The sequence below is a fragment of the Callithrix jacchus genome, chromosome 10 (genome assembly GCF_049354715.1).
Source record: "Callithrix jacchus isolate 240 chromosome 10, calJac240_pri, whole genome shotgun sequence".
NCBI lineage: Eukaryota > Metazoa > Chordata > Mammalia > Primates > Cebidae > Callithrix > Callithrix jacchus.
In genome coordinates this window covers 45,304,995-45,319,293 of record NC_133511.1, presented here as the reverse complement: position 1 = coordinate 45,319,293, position 14,299 = coordinate 45,304,995, and the positions used below count along the sequence as shown (strand labels likewise).

Genomic DNA, 14,299 nt, shown 5'->3' with positions numbered 1-14,299 from the left:
AGGAATACAAAGCTCATTTGTGCTTAGGGCATAGACAGAAAGAGGACGAGAGGGAGAGAGGCGGGCGGCAAAGCATGTAGTGCCCTGGGTCTCATGTGAAATACATTATTTGGTGTTTAACTTGAAATGAGAAGGCACTGGAAGTTTTATTTTTATTTTTTATATTTGATTGTATTATACGTTAAGTTCTGGGGTACATGTGCAGAATTGTTTCATAGGTATACACGTGCACCCATCAACCTGTTATCTATATTAGGTATTTCTTCTAATGCTCTCCCTCCCCTAGCCCCCCCACCCCGCCAACAGGCCCCAGTGTGTGATGTTCCTCTCCCTGTGTCCGTGTGTTCTCATTGTTCAATTCCCACTTATGAGTGAGAACACATGGTGTTTGGTTTTCTGTTCTTTTGTTAGTTTGCTGAGAATGATGGTTTCCAGTTTCATATATGTCCCTGCAAAGGACAGGAACTCATCCTTTTTTATGGATGCATAGTATTCCATGGTGTATATGTGCCACATTTTCTTTATCCAGTCTGTCATTGATGGGCATTTGGGTTGGTTCCAAGTCTCTGCTATTGTGAACTGGCACTGTAAGTTTTAAACAGCAGTTGACAAAATGTGATTTATACACTTAAATAATCATCTTAGTTACTCTGTGGAGAATGTGTGGACAAAAGAAGCAGAGCATCTAAATAATACAAGTGAGAGTGGCAATTGCTTAGATTTATGTTAGCATTGAGAATGTACAGAAGTGGCTAGGTGTGGTGGCTCAGGCCTGTAATCCCAGCATTTTGGGAGACCAGGGTGGGTGGATCACTTGAGGTCAGGAGTTCAAGACCAGCCTGGTCAACAAGGTGAAACCCCGTCTCCACTAAAAATACAAAAATTAGCCATGGCATGTGCCTGTAGTTCCAGCTTGGGAGGCTGAGGCAGAAATAATTGCTTGAACCTAGGAGGCAGAGGTTGCAGTGAGCTGAGATTGCACCACTGCACTCTAGCCTAGGTGACAGAGCAAGACTCCGTCTTAAAAAAAAAAAAGAAAGGAAAAGAAATGCACAGGAGTGGACAAACTCACATGTATTTTGTAAATAGCTAGCCACCCCTCCCCTTAGGACTAGCCTTCCTTGATTTCCCCCACAGAATTTTAGTAAGGCTCTCAATTTTGAAGCACCTGTAAATTTAAAGGCCAAAGTAATAATAATAATAATAATAATAAACTGGTGCTTGTCTAGAGTATTGAATAAAGAACAGAAAAACCCACATCTTCCTGCCTCTCCCATTCAGTTAGGTGGCTTTGTCATTCCTAGTATAACAACAGATGAAAGTTTATTCTTAGGAAAATTGAAGCTGAGAGCCTGACTCCAGGCACAAATGAGGATGGGAACGAGCTGCCTGGCTAAAAAGGGTCATAATGCTCAGCTAATACTAAGATGGTGGAAACACAAGATGAAAGCACACTGCATCCCTAGAGAGCTGCTGGGCCCACAGTGCATCCTGCATGACCAAGGAATAAACCTTTATGTGATAAGTAAAAGTCTCATTGGCCCTGGACTGCAGTAGGCAGACAGCCTTCAGCTGCAGAGAGCTGCCTCACCCAAGGCCATGCCTCTTCCCAGTTTGGCCCACATCTAGTGACTGCTCAGTGTTGGAGAATTAAGCTTGGCCATCTCTCTGCTGAACTCAGGACACCCATGAAGGGCCCTTTGAGCTCCAGAGCTGCCTGCAGGATCTACTGAGACTATATATGACCCTGAGCCACAGTTTAACTTTTCCCTATGCTCAAACTGCTTTCTACCTCTTTCTTTCTCAGATATGGAAAGAAAGATCTTTGTGCTGAAGTCTTAGAGTGTGCTCTGTAGTGAACCTGAACTGCAACTATACTTTAGGTTTGTGTTTCAAAGAGCATAATTTTCATGAGAGAATAAATATCAATACCCCCTGCTGAAATTCTTCTTCTTCTTTGTATGATTATTCAGTGATGTGAAGAGAGAAATGACCACATGAGAATCTCAGCTTCCAATTTACAAAATTATTGCTGTGACCTCCTCCTACCCACAGTGAAAACATGTCCCTTTGAAGACCAGAAGTCACAAGGACAAACAGCAAACATTCTGCCTTTGGTATGATGGATCACTCCCAGTTTTTTACCCACATTTACTGGAACCATGCACTCTGGCTCTGAGAGGAGTCCTATGTCTGGAGCAATGGGCTCTCCAATGCATTTTGACTAAGAATGTGACATCATACAGCCCCTTTGAAAACTGTGTGTTGTTTTCATTGGGAACTATGGCTAAACATCCTGATTTGATCTTTTGCCATAAGCAGGCTGGTGTTGCCATTCGAAGACTGTGTGAAAAATGTGATGGCAAGTGTGTGATTTGTGACTCCTATATGTGCTCCTGCACTCTGGTACACATATGTGATGAGTGTAACTATGGATCTTGCTAGGAACACTGTGTTACCTGTGGAGGCCCTGGGCTCTCTGATGCCTATTTTTGTAAAGAGTGCACCGTCCAGGAGAAGGATAGAGATGGCTGCCGAAAGATTGTCCATTTGTGGAGCTTTAAGACAGAACTCTTTTATGAACGCAAAAAATATGGCTTCAAGAAGAGGTGATTGGTGGGTGGCCCCTTCCTCCCCCCACCTTAAAGCTATTGCAACTGCCAGAAAAGATGCCTACTACCACCAGCAGAAAGAGAGCAGAACCCAGAGCATCACCAGGAGTGCCTGCTAGTGTACTGGCCGCTTGTCACCCCTCCTCTCCCTTCACCCAGACATATGGTAGGGATGGAAAAGGATTATTCAGAGAGCACTCTGGCACACCTTATCAGAGAAAATTTGTTAGATTAGTTAATGGTGTTTCTCTAATTTGGGAAGCAAAGATCTCTTCTCCATATTGATATGTTCTCCCTCAACCAAGATCTTCTAAAAAGAAATAATATTTTAGTCTTCTGCTTGAGAAGTTGACTGTGAAGCCCAGTGAAAAACATGTTCTTGCAGCATCTCTGGTGGCAGCTGTCCTTGAGGAAACTTTGGTGTGTGGTGGGAAGCTATCAGAACAAGAAATGTAGTCATTTTCTCGTTTAACGCTTGTGTAAGCTTTCACTCTTTAAACACTTGTGCTGGCGTCATGTTATTTTCCTTCTGAGAAACTGGAAACCCTTTCTGTTGCTGTTATTATTAATAAAGTTGGTATTTATTTTCTGGTAGTCAAAAAGAAAAGAAAACTGTTTGTCAGTCTTCTATAAACTTAAGCACTCATCTACGCCTAGAAGTTCTTCCCCTAATTATCTACCCAATTCATAAGAATCAAGAACTATGAAAAATGCATATGTCTTTGAACAGATAAGTATAAAAACTGTAGCATATCGAAATATTATTCATCAATAAAAAGTAACAAACTGCTGATACATGCAACAGGATCTTACAAAAATCAGATTTTGGGGGAAAAAAGCCAGATCCAAGGGAAAACATACTGTGTGACTGCATTTATATTCATTCAAAATAAGCCCAACTAATCTGTGGTCATAGAATTTAGAACATGATTACCTATGGTCGGGATTGACTGGAAAGTTACGGGCATGAGAGAAATTTATGGGACTGTGGAATGTCCTACATCTTGTTTTGGGTGATTATTACATGGGTGCATATAATTGTTAAAATTCACTCATGTGGAGACCTAAGATCTATATATTTTATTGCGTGTTTTTTTTTTTTTTTAAGAGTTTCACTATATTGCCCAGGCTCATCTTAAATTCCTGGTCTCAAGCAATCCTCCCACCTTGTTCTCCCAAAGTACTGGGATTATAGGAGTGAGCCACCATGCCCAGCTAGTGAATGTAAACACTGCCTTTGGAGGCTTGCAATACAGTTCTGGCTCTGTTATTTCCTATTACTATGAAGTCATGTTCATAACTTAGGCATGTTATTCTTTCTTTTTTTTTTCCAATTATTTTGAGTGTTTAAAGTGGTTAATGCATATTTTATGTGTTTAAAATGGAGGACTCTATTGTGTTTATTTGTTCTGGCTCTGAGTTCAAGTCCTGGATATCATTATCAATTTGTTGTCTCGTTGAATCTGAGTCTCATTTTGTGTCTTATGTATCTGGGTGTTAAGATCTCTTATTGTTATATTAATCCTTTTACCCTTGCATCCTTGTAGCTTTGAAATCTATTTTATTAAGTGTGAGAATTGCAACTCCTGCTTTTTATTTATTTATTTTTGCTCTCCATTTGGTTGGTGAGTTTTTTTCCATCCCTTGTTTTGAGTCTTTATATATCTTTAGATATATCGTTAGATTTTGTGGATAATGTATATTTTGTGTGTTTAAAATGGAGAGCTCTGTTGAGTTTATTTGTTCTGGATCTTAGTTCCAGTCCCGGATATCGTTATCAATTTTCTGTCTCGTTGAATCTAAATCTCATTATGGGTCTTATGTATCTGAGTGTTAAGATCTCTTATTATTACATTAATCCTTTTATCCTTGTAGCTTTGAAATCTATTTTGTCAAATGTGAAAATTGCAACTCCTGCTTTTTATTTATTTATTTTTGCTCTCCATTTGGTTGGTACGTTTTTTTTTCCAACCCTTTATTTTGAGTCTATGTATATCTTTGTATATACCGTTAGATTTTGTCTGTCTCTTTTGATTGGGAGATTTGGTTGATTTAAATTTAGGGTTGCTGCCGTTTGATATTAACTGGCTATTTTGTCCTTTCGTTGATAAAAATTCTTCTTTATGTTAATGCTCTTTACTTTTTGGTGTATTTTTAGAAAGGGTCATACTGGTTGTTCCCTGTGTATAGTGCTTCTTTTAGAAGTTCTTGTAAAGCAGGCCTGGTGGTAATAAAATCTCTGAGTACTTGCTTGTTCCTAAAAAATTTTATTTTTCCTTCAAATGTAAAGCTTAAATTGGCAGGATATGAAATTCTGGGCTGAAAGTTCTGTTGATTAAGTATATTGAATATTGGCCCCCACTCTCCTCTAGCTTGTAGGGTTTCCGTTGAGAGATCTGCTGTAAGCCTAATAGGCTTACCTTTATGGGTAACTTAATCTTTCTGGCTGCCCTTAATATTTTCTCCTTCGTTTCGATCTTGGTGAATCTAACGATTATGTGCCTTGGGGTTGGTCTTCTTGAGGAATATCTTTGTGGTGTTCTCTGTATTGTCTGGGGTTGAATAGTGTCCTGCTTTGCTAAATTAGGAAAATTTTCCTGGATAATGTCCTGGAGAGTATTTTCCAGCTTGAATTCATTCTCTCCGTCACATTCAGGTACACCAATCAAACATATATTAGGTCTTTTCACATAGTCCCATATTGCTTGGAGATTTTGCTCATTCCTTTTTATCCTTTTTTCTCTATTCTTGTCTTGTCGTTTTGTTTCATTAAGTTGATCTTCGACCTCTGATACCCTTTCTTCTGCTTGATCCATTCGGCTGTTTAAGCTTATACATATTTCACTAAGTTCTCGTGTTGTATTTTTCAACTCCATAAGTTCATTTATATTCCTCTCTATATTGTCTATTCTTTTCAACATTTCATCTAACCTTTTTTCCAAGTTCTTAGTTTCTTTACATTGGGTTAGAACAAGTTCCTTTAACTCCCAGAAGTTTCTTATCATCCACCTTTTAAAGCCTACTTCAGATAATGGAACACAGTCCTTTTCCATCAGGGCTTGTTCCGTTACTGATGAGTCCTTTTCCATCAGGGCTTGTTCCGTTGCTAATGAGTCCTTTTCCATCAGGGCTTGTTCCGTTGCTGATGGGTTTATTGCGTGTGTTTTAAGCTGGAGAAAGCTGAATGAGAGACAACACGGGCAGGTGAAAAAGTGAGAACCATCTTACGAAACTCTGGAAAGTTAAATTCTAGGTTGGCAGGGAAAAAACCCAGAGACCAACACAATCCCCAGCGTAGAACCAAAAGGAATAAAGATTTTGTGGCACCAGGTACTCCTGGAGTTGGAAATAAAAGTGAGGCTAAACAGAGGTTACGTTGAAAGTTTGTTGAAAAAGTGTTAGTTCCTTGTGTGGACTCCATCAAGTTCGCATCTGGATGCCTGCTTCCACCCACCCTGGTGGATGGTGAGACTTTCTTACTTTTGTACTGGAGGCAATTAATTGGCAATTAAAATTAGGTAGTAATGTTGGATTGTGGATAAGGAAATGCAGAGAAATAAGGAAGTTCTGAAAATATCAGATGATTGATAGCTTGGCTCACGTTCTAATTTGGAAAGTTAGAATTGAATATCTGCTTCAGCAACATCTCAATCTCTTTCCAGGCAAATAGCTGCCCTGGGACTTTTAAAATTAAGAATAAAAACAAAACAAAAAAAAAACAAAAACAAAAAGCTTGGGTTGGGAAGACAAGAAACATAAGGACATAAAGAATTTTTAGAAAACATTGCTCCTATTGCACTCCTGTGTGAGAAAGAAACTCAGTTACTTTCATCAATGTTTTACATTCTCTTTCCAAACAAGAGCAAGCAATGGTACAGCTAAAGTAGTTCCTAAATCAGCCTTTAGAAAACTCAGGGAGTTGCATGTGGTTGTGGAGGGCTTCTTTGGGAAATTGTAGTTAGAATTCTCTGTTACTTTATTTTCACACACTTAATCGGGTCTACTCTTATTAATAGATGGTGTCCATATTCTGCTGTTTGCCCATGTAGAATAATAACCTTTTGCCATGCTGCATTCTATTTTAGAAAATCAAGAAATATCGGTAATGAGAATTATCTAGAGGCAAGTTTAGAGCCATCTTTGTCCTCTCCCATGACCTCTGTTTCTAGATTTCTCTTCATTTCTGAGAAAGAGTAATCATGTATTCCTTATACATTCTTCACTTTTATACTTATAATTTTACACAGTCAGGATAATATGTCAGATGTGGCTTTACCAACTTCTCCTCTTACCACCTATTTAAAAACTTAATGTTGCAAGTTCTGAACACATTGCTATTATATAGATCCTAGTGACTCCAGCAAAGTCAATAGATTTGTATAATTTTTCATTTTCTTTATTACCCTGCTGATAGATAAGTAGATCATTTCCACGTCTTTCTTATCTTAAACAACACTTTATTGAACAACTGCATACATAGAACTAGAGTTCCTTGTTGATATTTCTACTCATTTTCAACATTTTCTAGGAACAGCTATATTGGTCTACAATTTCTATGTCCATTAGCAGTCTGACCATTGTGGTTTTCTCATATGTTGGCCCATTTTTATATTGTCAGACCTTTTCACCTTTTCCTTACCTAAATTAATTTTTTTAAAGTATCACTGCATTTTCTCAATCACAAGTAATCTTGTACGTCTCCTCATATATATTGGCCATTTGGATTTTCTTTGTTCAGGTTGCCTGTTCTAAGTTTTTGCCCACTTCTTTTGGGTTGACTCTTATTTTGTTTATTGATCTCTAGAAGTTTTCAGGATACTCATTTATTGTTTATTTTATGTATGGTAAAACTATTCTATCCTGTGTCTTGTTTCTTAATTTTTTATGTCATTATTACACTGGAATCAGTTAAATATATCAGACATTTCCATTATTGTTTGTGCTTTTGGTTCTTCTTTAGGACATTTTATCCTGCCTTGAATGGATAAACACTTTTTTCAATATATTCTCAAATAATCTTAAAGTTTTCCTTTGCACAGCCAGTGTTTAATCTACAGTAATTTACTTATCTAAGTAGTATGAGGTAGAGCTCTGTCATTTCCCCCAAAAAGGCCACTATTGTATCACCTATTGAATAATTAATTCCTCTTCACAGGATTGGTAAGCCACTTTTATTATATGCAGATTCCCACATGTACAGCTGAGCCTTAAACAACATAAGTTTGAACTGCATAAGTCCACTCATACGCAGATTTTTTTCAATAACTATATTGGTAAATATCTTGGACTTTCAGAGCAATTTTAAAAATCTGTAATAAAAATCTTGTGGTTTAGAAATATTGAAAAAATAAAAAATACGTATGTCATGAATGCATTAAATGCATGTATATAACAGTGTATGTTATCATGTATTACCATAAAACATACAGAAATCTGTTTTTAAAAGATAAAAAAATTTTTTTTTTTGAGACAAAGTCTCACTCTGTCGCCCAGGCTGGAGTGCAGTGTCATGATCTTGGCTCACTGCAACCTCCGCCTCCCAGGTTCAGGTTATTCTCCTGCCTCACCTCCTGAGTAGCTGGGATTACAGGCGTGTGCCACCATGCTGAGCTAATTTTTGTGTTTTTAGTAGAGACGGGGTTTCACCAAGTTGGTCAGGCTGGTCTTGAACTCTTGACCTCATGATCCACCTGCCTTGGCCTCCCAAAGTGCTGGGATTACCGGCGTGAGCCACCGCGCCCGGCTTATAAGTTAAAATTTATCAGAATTTACAGATCATACATGGTGCCAATTTCAGATGAGATGAATGTAAACAAATGTAAAGATGTAGTATTAAATCATAACTGTACAAAATTAACTGTAGTACCCCCTGTACTACTGTAAGTATTTTGTAGCCACATCTTGTTGCTATATGGAGAGCTCAGGTATTGCGAGTATCCTCTTAAAACACCGTGGGATGCTAATCATCCACACATGAGCTAATATCTTCAGTAAACTGCAGTTTCTTGAATATTTTTAATCATGTTTAGTACAATATCATAAAGTTTGAATAACGCCATGGAACCCATACGAAGCGCCACTAGTGATGCTGGAAGTGTTCCCAAGAAGCAGAGAAAAGTCATGACATTACAAAAAGTTGAATTGCTTGATGCATAGTGTAGACTGAGATCCACAGTGAGATTGCCAGCCATTTCAGATAGACCATTCATCTTCTAAACAGATAAAATAAATTGAAGGTATCCATAAATACAGTATAGTACTCTAAGTGCATTTTCTTTTCTCTAGTTTACTTTATTGTAAGAATACAGTATATAATACATGCAACAAACAAAATATGTGTTAATCAACTGTTTATGTTATCAGTAAGGCTTACAGTCAACAGTAGGCTATTAGTAAAGTTTTTAGGGAAGTCAAAAGTTACTCAAGAAGTTTCAACTACACAGAGGGTCAATGTCCCTCATTCTCTCCTTGTTCAACGGTCAGCTCTACATGCACGTTTGTCTGGCCTCTGTGTCCTGTATTGTTTATTTCAGCTCAAATATCACAGTTAGATAAAGGAGAAGTCATCTGTATTTTTCTTAAAGGTATCATTTTGGAGATTTTTGTTTAAATCTCTGTCTCTAACATGTGCTAGCTCTATCACCTTGAACAAATTTCTTAATGTTTCCGTGACTGAATTTTGTCATGGAGAAACAGAGATAACATTTTCTTACAGGTTATTATGAAGATTAAATGAGTTATTCTATGCAGAGTAAATTGAAAAGTGTTTGGTATTTTATATTCATCATGTATGTTAGCTATTTTAAATAACAGTTTTATTATTAGAAATTAAGAGGGATTTCTGTTCATCAAAAGATACTCTGTTCATCAAAAGAGAAGAAAAGAGAAGACAAACCAAGGGGCGTGAACAGATATTGTACTACTCATATCTAATAAACAGCTAATATCCAGTATATACAAAGAGCTAGCACAGAGACAGCAAACCCAGTAGAGAAATGGACAAAATACATAATAGTCACTTCACGAGTTAGAATATCCCAATGGCCAATAAACGTGAAAAAAATGCTGCCTCTCATTTGTATTAGGGAAATGAAAAATCTTTCTCTCTCTCCCTCCTTCCTTCCTTCCTTCCTTCCTTCCTTCCTTCCTTCCTTCCTTCCTTCCTTCCTTCCTTCCTTCTTTCCTTCCTTTCTCTTTGAGACAGGGTCTCAAACTATAAAATGTGCCTTTTTGATCCTATAAATACATGGGATTTTTTTTTTTTGACACAAAATTTAACTCTGTTGCCCAGGCTGAAGTGCAGTGGTGCAATGCCTGCTCACTGCAACCTCTGACTCCCAGGTTCAAGTGATTCTTGTGTCTCAGCCTTCCCAGTAGCTGGCATTACACGTAGAGATGGGGTTTCATCATGTTGGGCAGGCTGGTCTCAAACTCCTGACCTCAGGTGATCCTCCTGCCTCAGCCTCCCAAAGTGCTGGGATTACAGGTGTGAGCCACCATGATGGGTCAAATACGTTGCATATTAATATTGTTACCCTAGGTTTCTTTTGTTTGATATTTGTCTAGATTTCCCTTTCCCATAAATTGACTTTTAATCACCTAGCTTTTTCTTAGGATTGATTTAAAATGTAAAATAAAAGGGAGGGGCATGGGCATGGGTGGATGGGGCACCTATTCTGGACCCAGCCCAGTGATTACATTCGCTGGGCACTGATTGGATTAGGATGTTGCCCAGATATAAAAAAGCAAGAGTCTTTGGGACCTGGGCTTCATTTAGAGTTCAGCTACCAACAGGAGCTTTCTCTTTTGGTCCTGGAGTACTTTCATCTGGAATTGTGAGTTTTTGGTGGAAGGTAGATCATTTTATTTCTTCACTAAAGTGCTTTTGGATATTTGTCCTACTGAGAAAATTATCAAACAAGTTTTTCATAAGAGTCAGTTAAAATTTTTAAAACATCTCCACCAAAATTATAGCTATGCCCCGTGAGTTATCTCAATGCATTTCATTTGTACTTTCTTTTCTCTTCATGCGTATGGCTTTTTACTTCTCACCAACTTTTTGAAAAGTCAAGTTTTAGTTTTTTGTCGTCATTCCTATTGGGTGCTCTGTTTCCTTTTGCAATGGTTTCTGCTTGTGTCTTTATTTTCATAGTTTTTTCTGATGTTTCTTGTGTGGAGTGCTCAGTTCATCCCTTTGCAAACTTGATAATTTTTCCTTTTAGTTTGATCATCTGATCAAACTAAAATAGCCATACCTGGTTTTTGGTATTTATTTATTTTTTTATTTATTTATTTATTTATTTATTTATTTATTTTTAGTAGAGACAGGGTTTCTACTAAAAAAAAAACCCTTTTTTCTGTTTTATAATTTGACCTTAAAACTTGATATTAACACAGCTTATCCTTTAGTTTAGCTTAATACTAGCTGAGTATTTCTTTTGTCTGGTCATACATGAATTTTCAAATATTCTCTATTTGTTGTTGTTGTTTAGGTGTACTATTTAGACTTCCTAGGAGAGATGGCCAGGTACAGTGGAGTTACCAGCTACTTGCACACCCAAGCCTGCGGATCAAGAGAAGCCTCACAGAGACACCCCCAACTGAGGAAACTCACAGAGCTTAAGTGGAGCTGGGACTCCAGCTGGGGCACCTGCCTCATTATGACATATTCTATTTTCTTTGGACAAAAAAAAAAATAAAATACTGACTAAAGCAGAGTCACCCCTGGGAAGCCTGGGAAAGATCTCACTTGTTCAAAAGTTCAATTCTGAATTACTGCCTTACAGATAAACCAAAGCATTTTGAAAAGTAAAGGGGAGAAAGGAAATTATTCCTCAGCACTCTCAGGTATCTAGAAGATGCCTAAGAAGTTGGGAGTCAGCTGTTTCTTGTGTGCAGCCATGAAGTCTGTGCACTCTACTCGCCAGAACACAGTTTGTAGCATCATGACTTTTTACCCAACCATGGAAGAATTTACAGATTTCAACAAATATGTTGCTCACATGGAGTCCCAAGGCGCACACCAAGCTGGCCTCGCCAAGGTAATTCCACCCAAGGAATGGAAAGCCAGAAAGACTTACGATGGTATTGAAGACATCTTGGTCGCCACTCCCCTCCAGCAGGTGACCTCTGGGCAGGGAGGTGTGTTTACTCAATACCATAAAAAGAAGAAAGCCATGACAGTCGGGAATTATCGCCATTTGGCAAACAGTAAGAAATATCAGACTCCACCACACCGGAATTTCGACGATCTGGAGCAACAATACTGGAAGAGCCACCCCGGTGATTCACCAATTTATGGTGCTGATATTAGTGGCTCCTTATTTGAAGAAAACACTACACAGTGGAACCTAGGACACCTGGGAACAATTCTGGACCTGTTGGAGCAGGAATGTGGGGTGGTCATCGAGGGCGTCAACACCCCCTACCTGTACTTTGGCATGTGGAAGACCACATTTGCTTGGCACACGGAGGACATGGACCTTTACAGCATCAACTACCTGCACTTTGGGGAGCCCAAAACGTGGTACGCAGTGCCCCCAGAACATGGCCAGCGCCTGGAATGCCTGGCCAGCGAGCTTTTCCCAACAATTTCCCAGGGCTGTGAGGCCTTCCTGTGGCACAAGGTGGCCCTCATCTCTCCTACAGTTCTCAAAGAGAACGAGATTCCCTTCAATTGCATGACTCAGGAGGCTGGGAGTTCATGGTGACCTTTCCCTATTGCTATCATGCGGGCTTCAACCATGGCTTCAACTGTGCAGAGGCCATCAATTTTGCCACTCCACGATGGATTGATTATGGCAAAGTGGCTTCACAGTGTAGCTGTGGGGAGGCGAGGGTGACCTTTTCCATGGACGCCTTCATGCGCATCTTGCAACCAGAGAGCTATGGGCTCTGAAAATGCAGGTAAGTTTCAGCCCTTGTGGATCACATGGAGGCCAAGGTTGCAGAAAGCCAGGAGGAGAGCACCTGGAGGGAGGACATAGCACTTAGGAGAGCTGCTCTGGGCCTGAGGCATCTCCTGAACCACGTGCCAGCTGTTCCACACAGACTGTGCCCACAGGGCTCTGTTATAACCCAAAGGGCCTTGGCACTGATGCTGTGCCTGAATTTACAATACAAACCATGGGGACGTCAGCCTAGGTTCTTCACCCTTCCACTGTAAGGTGGGATCCTTTTTGTGGCTGTGGTCCTGGTTGAGGTCGTGGTCGTGGTCAGGGTCATGCTTGCCATCCTCAAAAACTGGGGACTGAGGAGACAACTATTCAGTCTGCAGCCAAGAGACACCTCTCATTGGGACAGGGAGTGGAGCTCGAGGCCTCAAGCCTCAGCTCCAGTTCACCAATGACACTTTGAAGGACAAACCTGCACCTTTGAGCAGTGGCCTTCAGCACCCATGGTGAACCTGGCCAAGGTTGCAACAATGGACCACTCTTATGCCTCTAGGGTTCTGGTCTCAACTAAGTTTTCCAGAACCTTCTGTTTCTCAGACTCATCTGCTGGGGCTTAAGCCAGACCGAGATATGCCACTGAATTTGGAGACATTTTCCTCCAAAGCATGATCAGTCCTCTGAACCCATGGCTATTGAATATGGTGCCAAATGTCAAGGGATACCTTCCTCTTATCCCAACCCCAGGAACCAGAGAAAATTCTTGCCAAGGAGAATTCTGGCCTGGGCCTCTCCCCAATGAAGATTCTTTCCTTCTAATAACTGACACATTTCAAGACCCCCAGAGCCCTACTGTGACAGCCAGGGCTCCCAGCGGCCACTGAAGTCCCCTCCCCAAAGGTTGCCATAGGTTTTTGTAGTACCCCTCAAGGACCCTCTGTCTACTCCTAATCATTGTGCCTGTGACCTTCACCATGGCCCAGATGCCATGAACAGCACTTGTTGCTGATGTCCCCTCAGGATACCTCCCTTACTGTGCTGTGGGTCCAGATCCCATGCACATGCGCAAACTAGACCTTTAGACCAACTGAGTCTATTAGCCAGTCGTGGCCTCAGAGATATTTTTAATGTTGTTGATGTTCATTAAATTTTCTATCTCTAGTGTATATCTGTAAAGAACATTTTTACTACATGTTCTTAAAATTAGAATTATATAAAAGAGATATATCAAAAAGAAAGTGATGTGGAAAAATGAGATAAAGGAATGAGCAAAATAATAGCAAGCAAAGAATTAACATAAAAGTAGAGTCACAGACTTTAATATCAGGCAAACCTGGATTGAGACCAAAGGTATATAGCGTGTATCTTTACAATGCAAAAGATGAAATTTCACAATGAAATTATAACAGTCATAAATATTCAAGTAAGTTTGACAAAGTATAAATTATAGTAGATAAAAGACAAGTTTAAAGAAACAGATTAAAAATAGGAACATTTAAGTCACCAATATGATTTGGTTATGTGTTCTTGCTTAAATCTCATGTGGAATTTTAATCCCTAATGTTGGAGGTGGGGCCTGGTGGGAGATCACTGAATCACAGGGGTGGTTTCTTAAGAATGGTTTAGCACTATTCCCATAGTGCTGTTGTTGTGAGAGAGTTCTCAGAAGATCTGGTTGTTTAAAAGTGTGTGGCACCTGCACCCTCTCTGAAATTCTCCTGCTCCAGCCAGGTAAGACGTGCCTGCTTCTCCTTTGCCTCTTGCCATGATTGTAAGTGTCCTGAGGCCTCCCCTGAA

General features: G+C 39.6%; 2 pseudogenes; both read left to right on the top strand.

The window, feature by feature from the left end:
• The first annotated feature begins 1,984 nt into the window (after positions 1–1,984).
• On the top strand, positions 1,985–7,309 carry LOC144578076 (PHD finger-like domain-containing protein 5A pseudogene; annotated as a pseudogene).
• Positions 7,310–11,110: 3,801 nt separating this feature from the next.
• LOC144578075 (putative lysine-specific demethylase 4F) lies at positions 11,111–13,664 on the top strand (annotated as a pseudogene).
• The last annotated feature ends 635 nt before the right edge of the window (positions 13,665–14,299 follow it).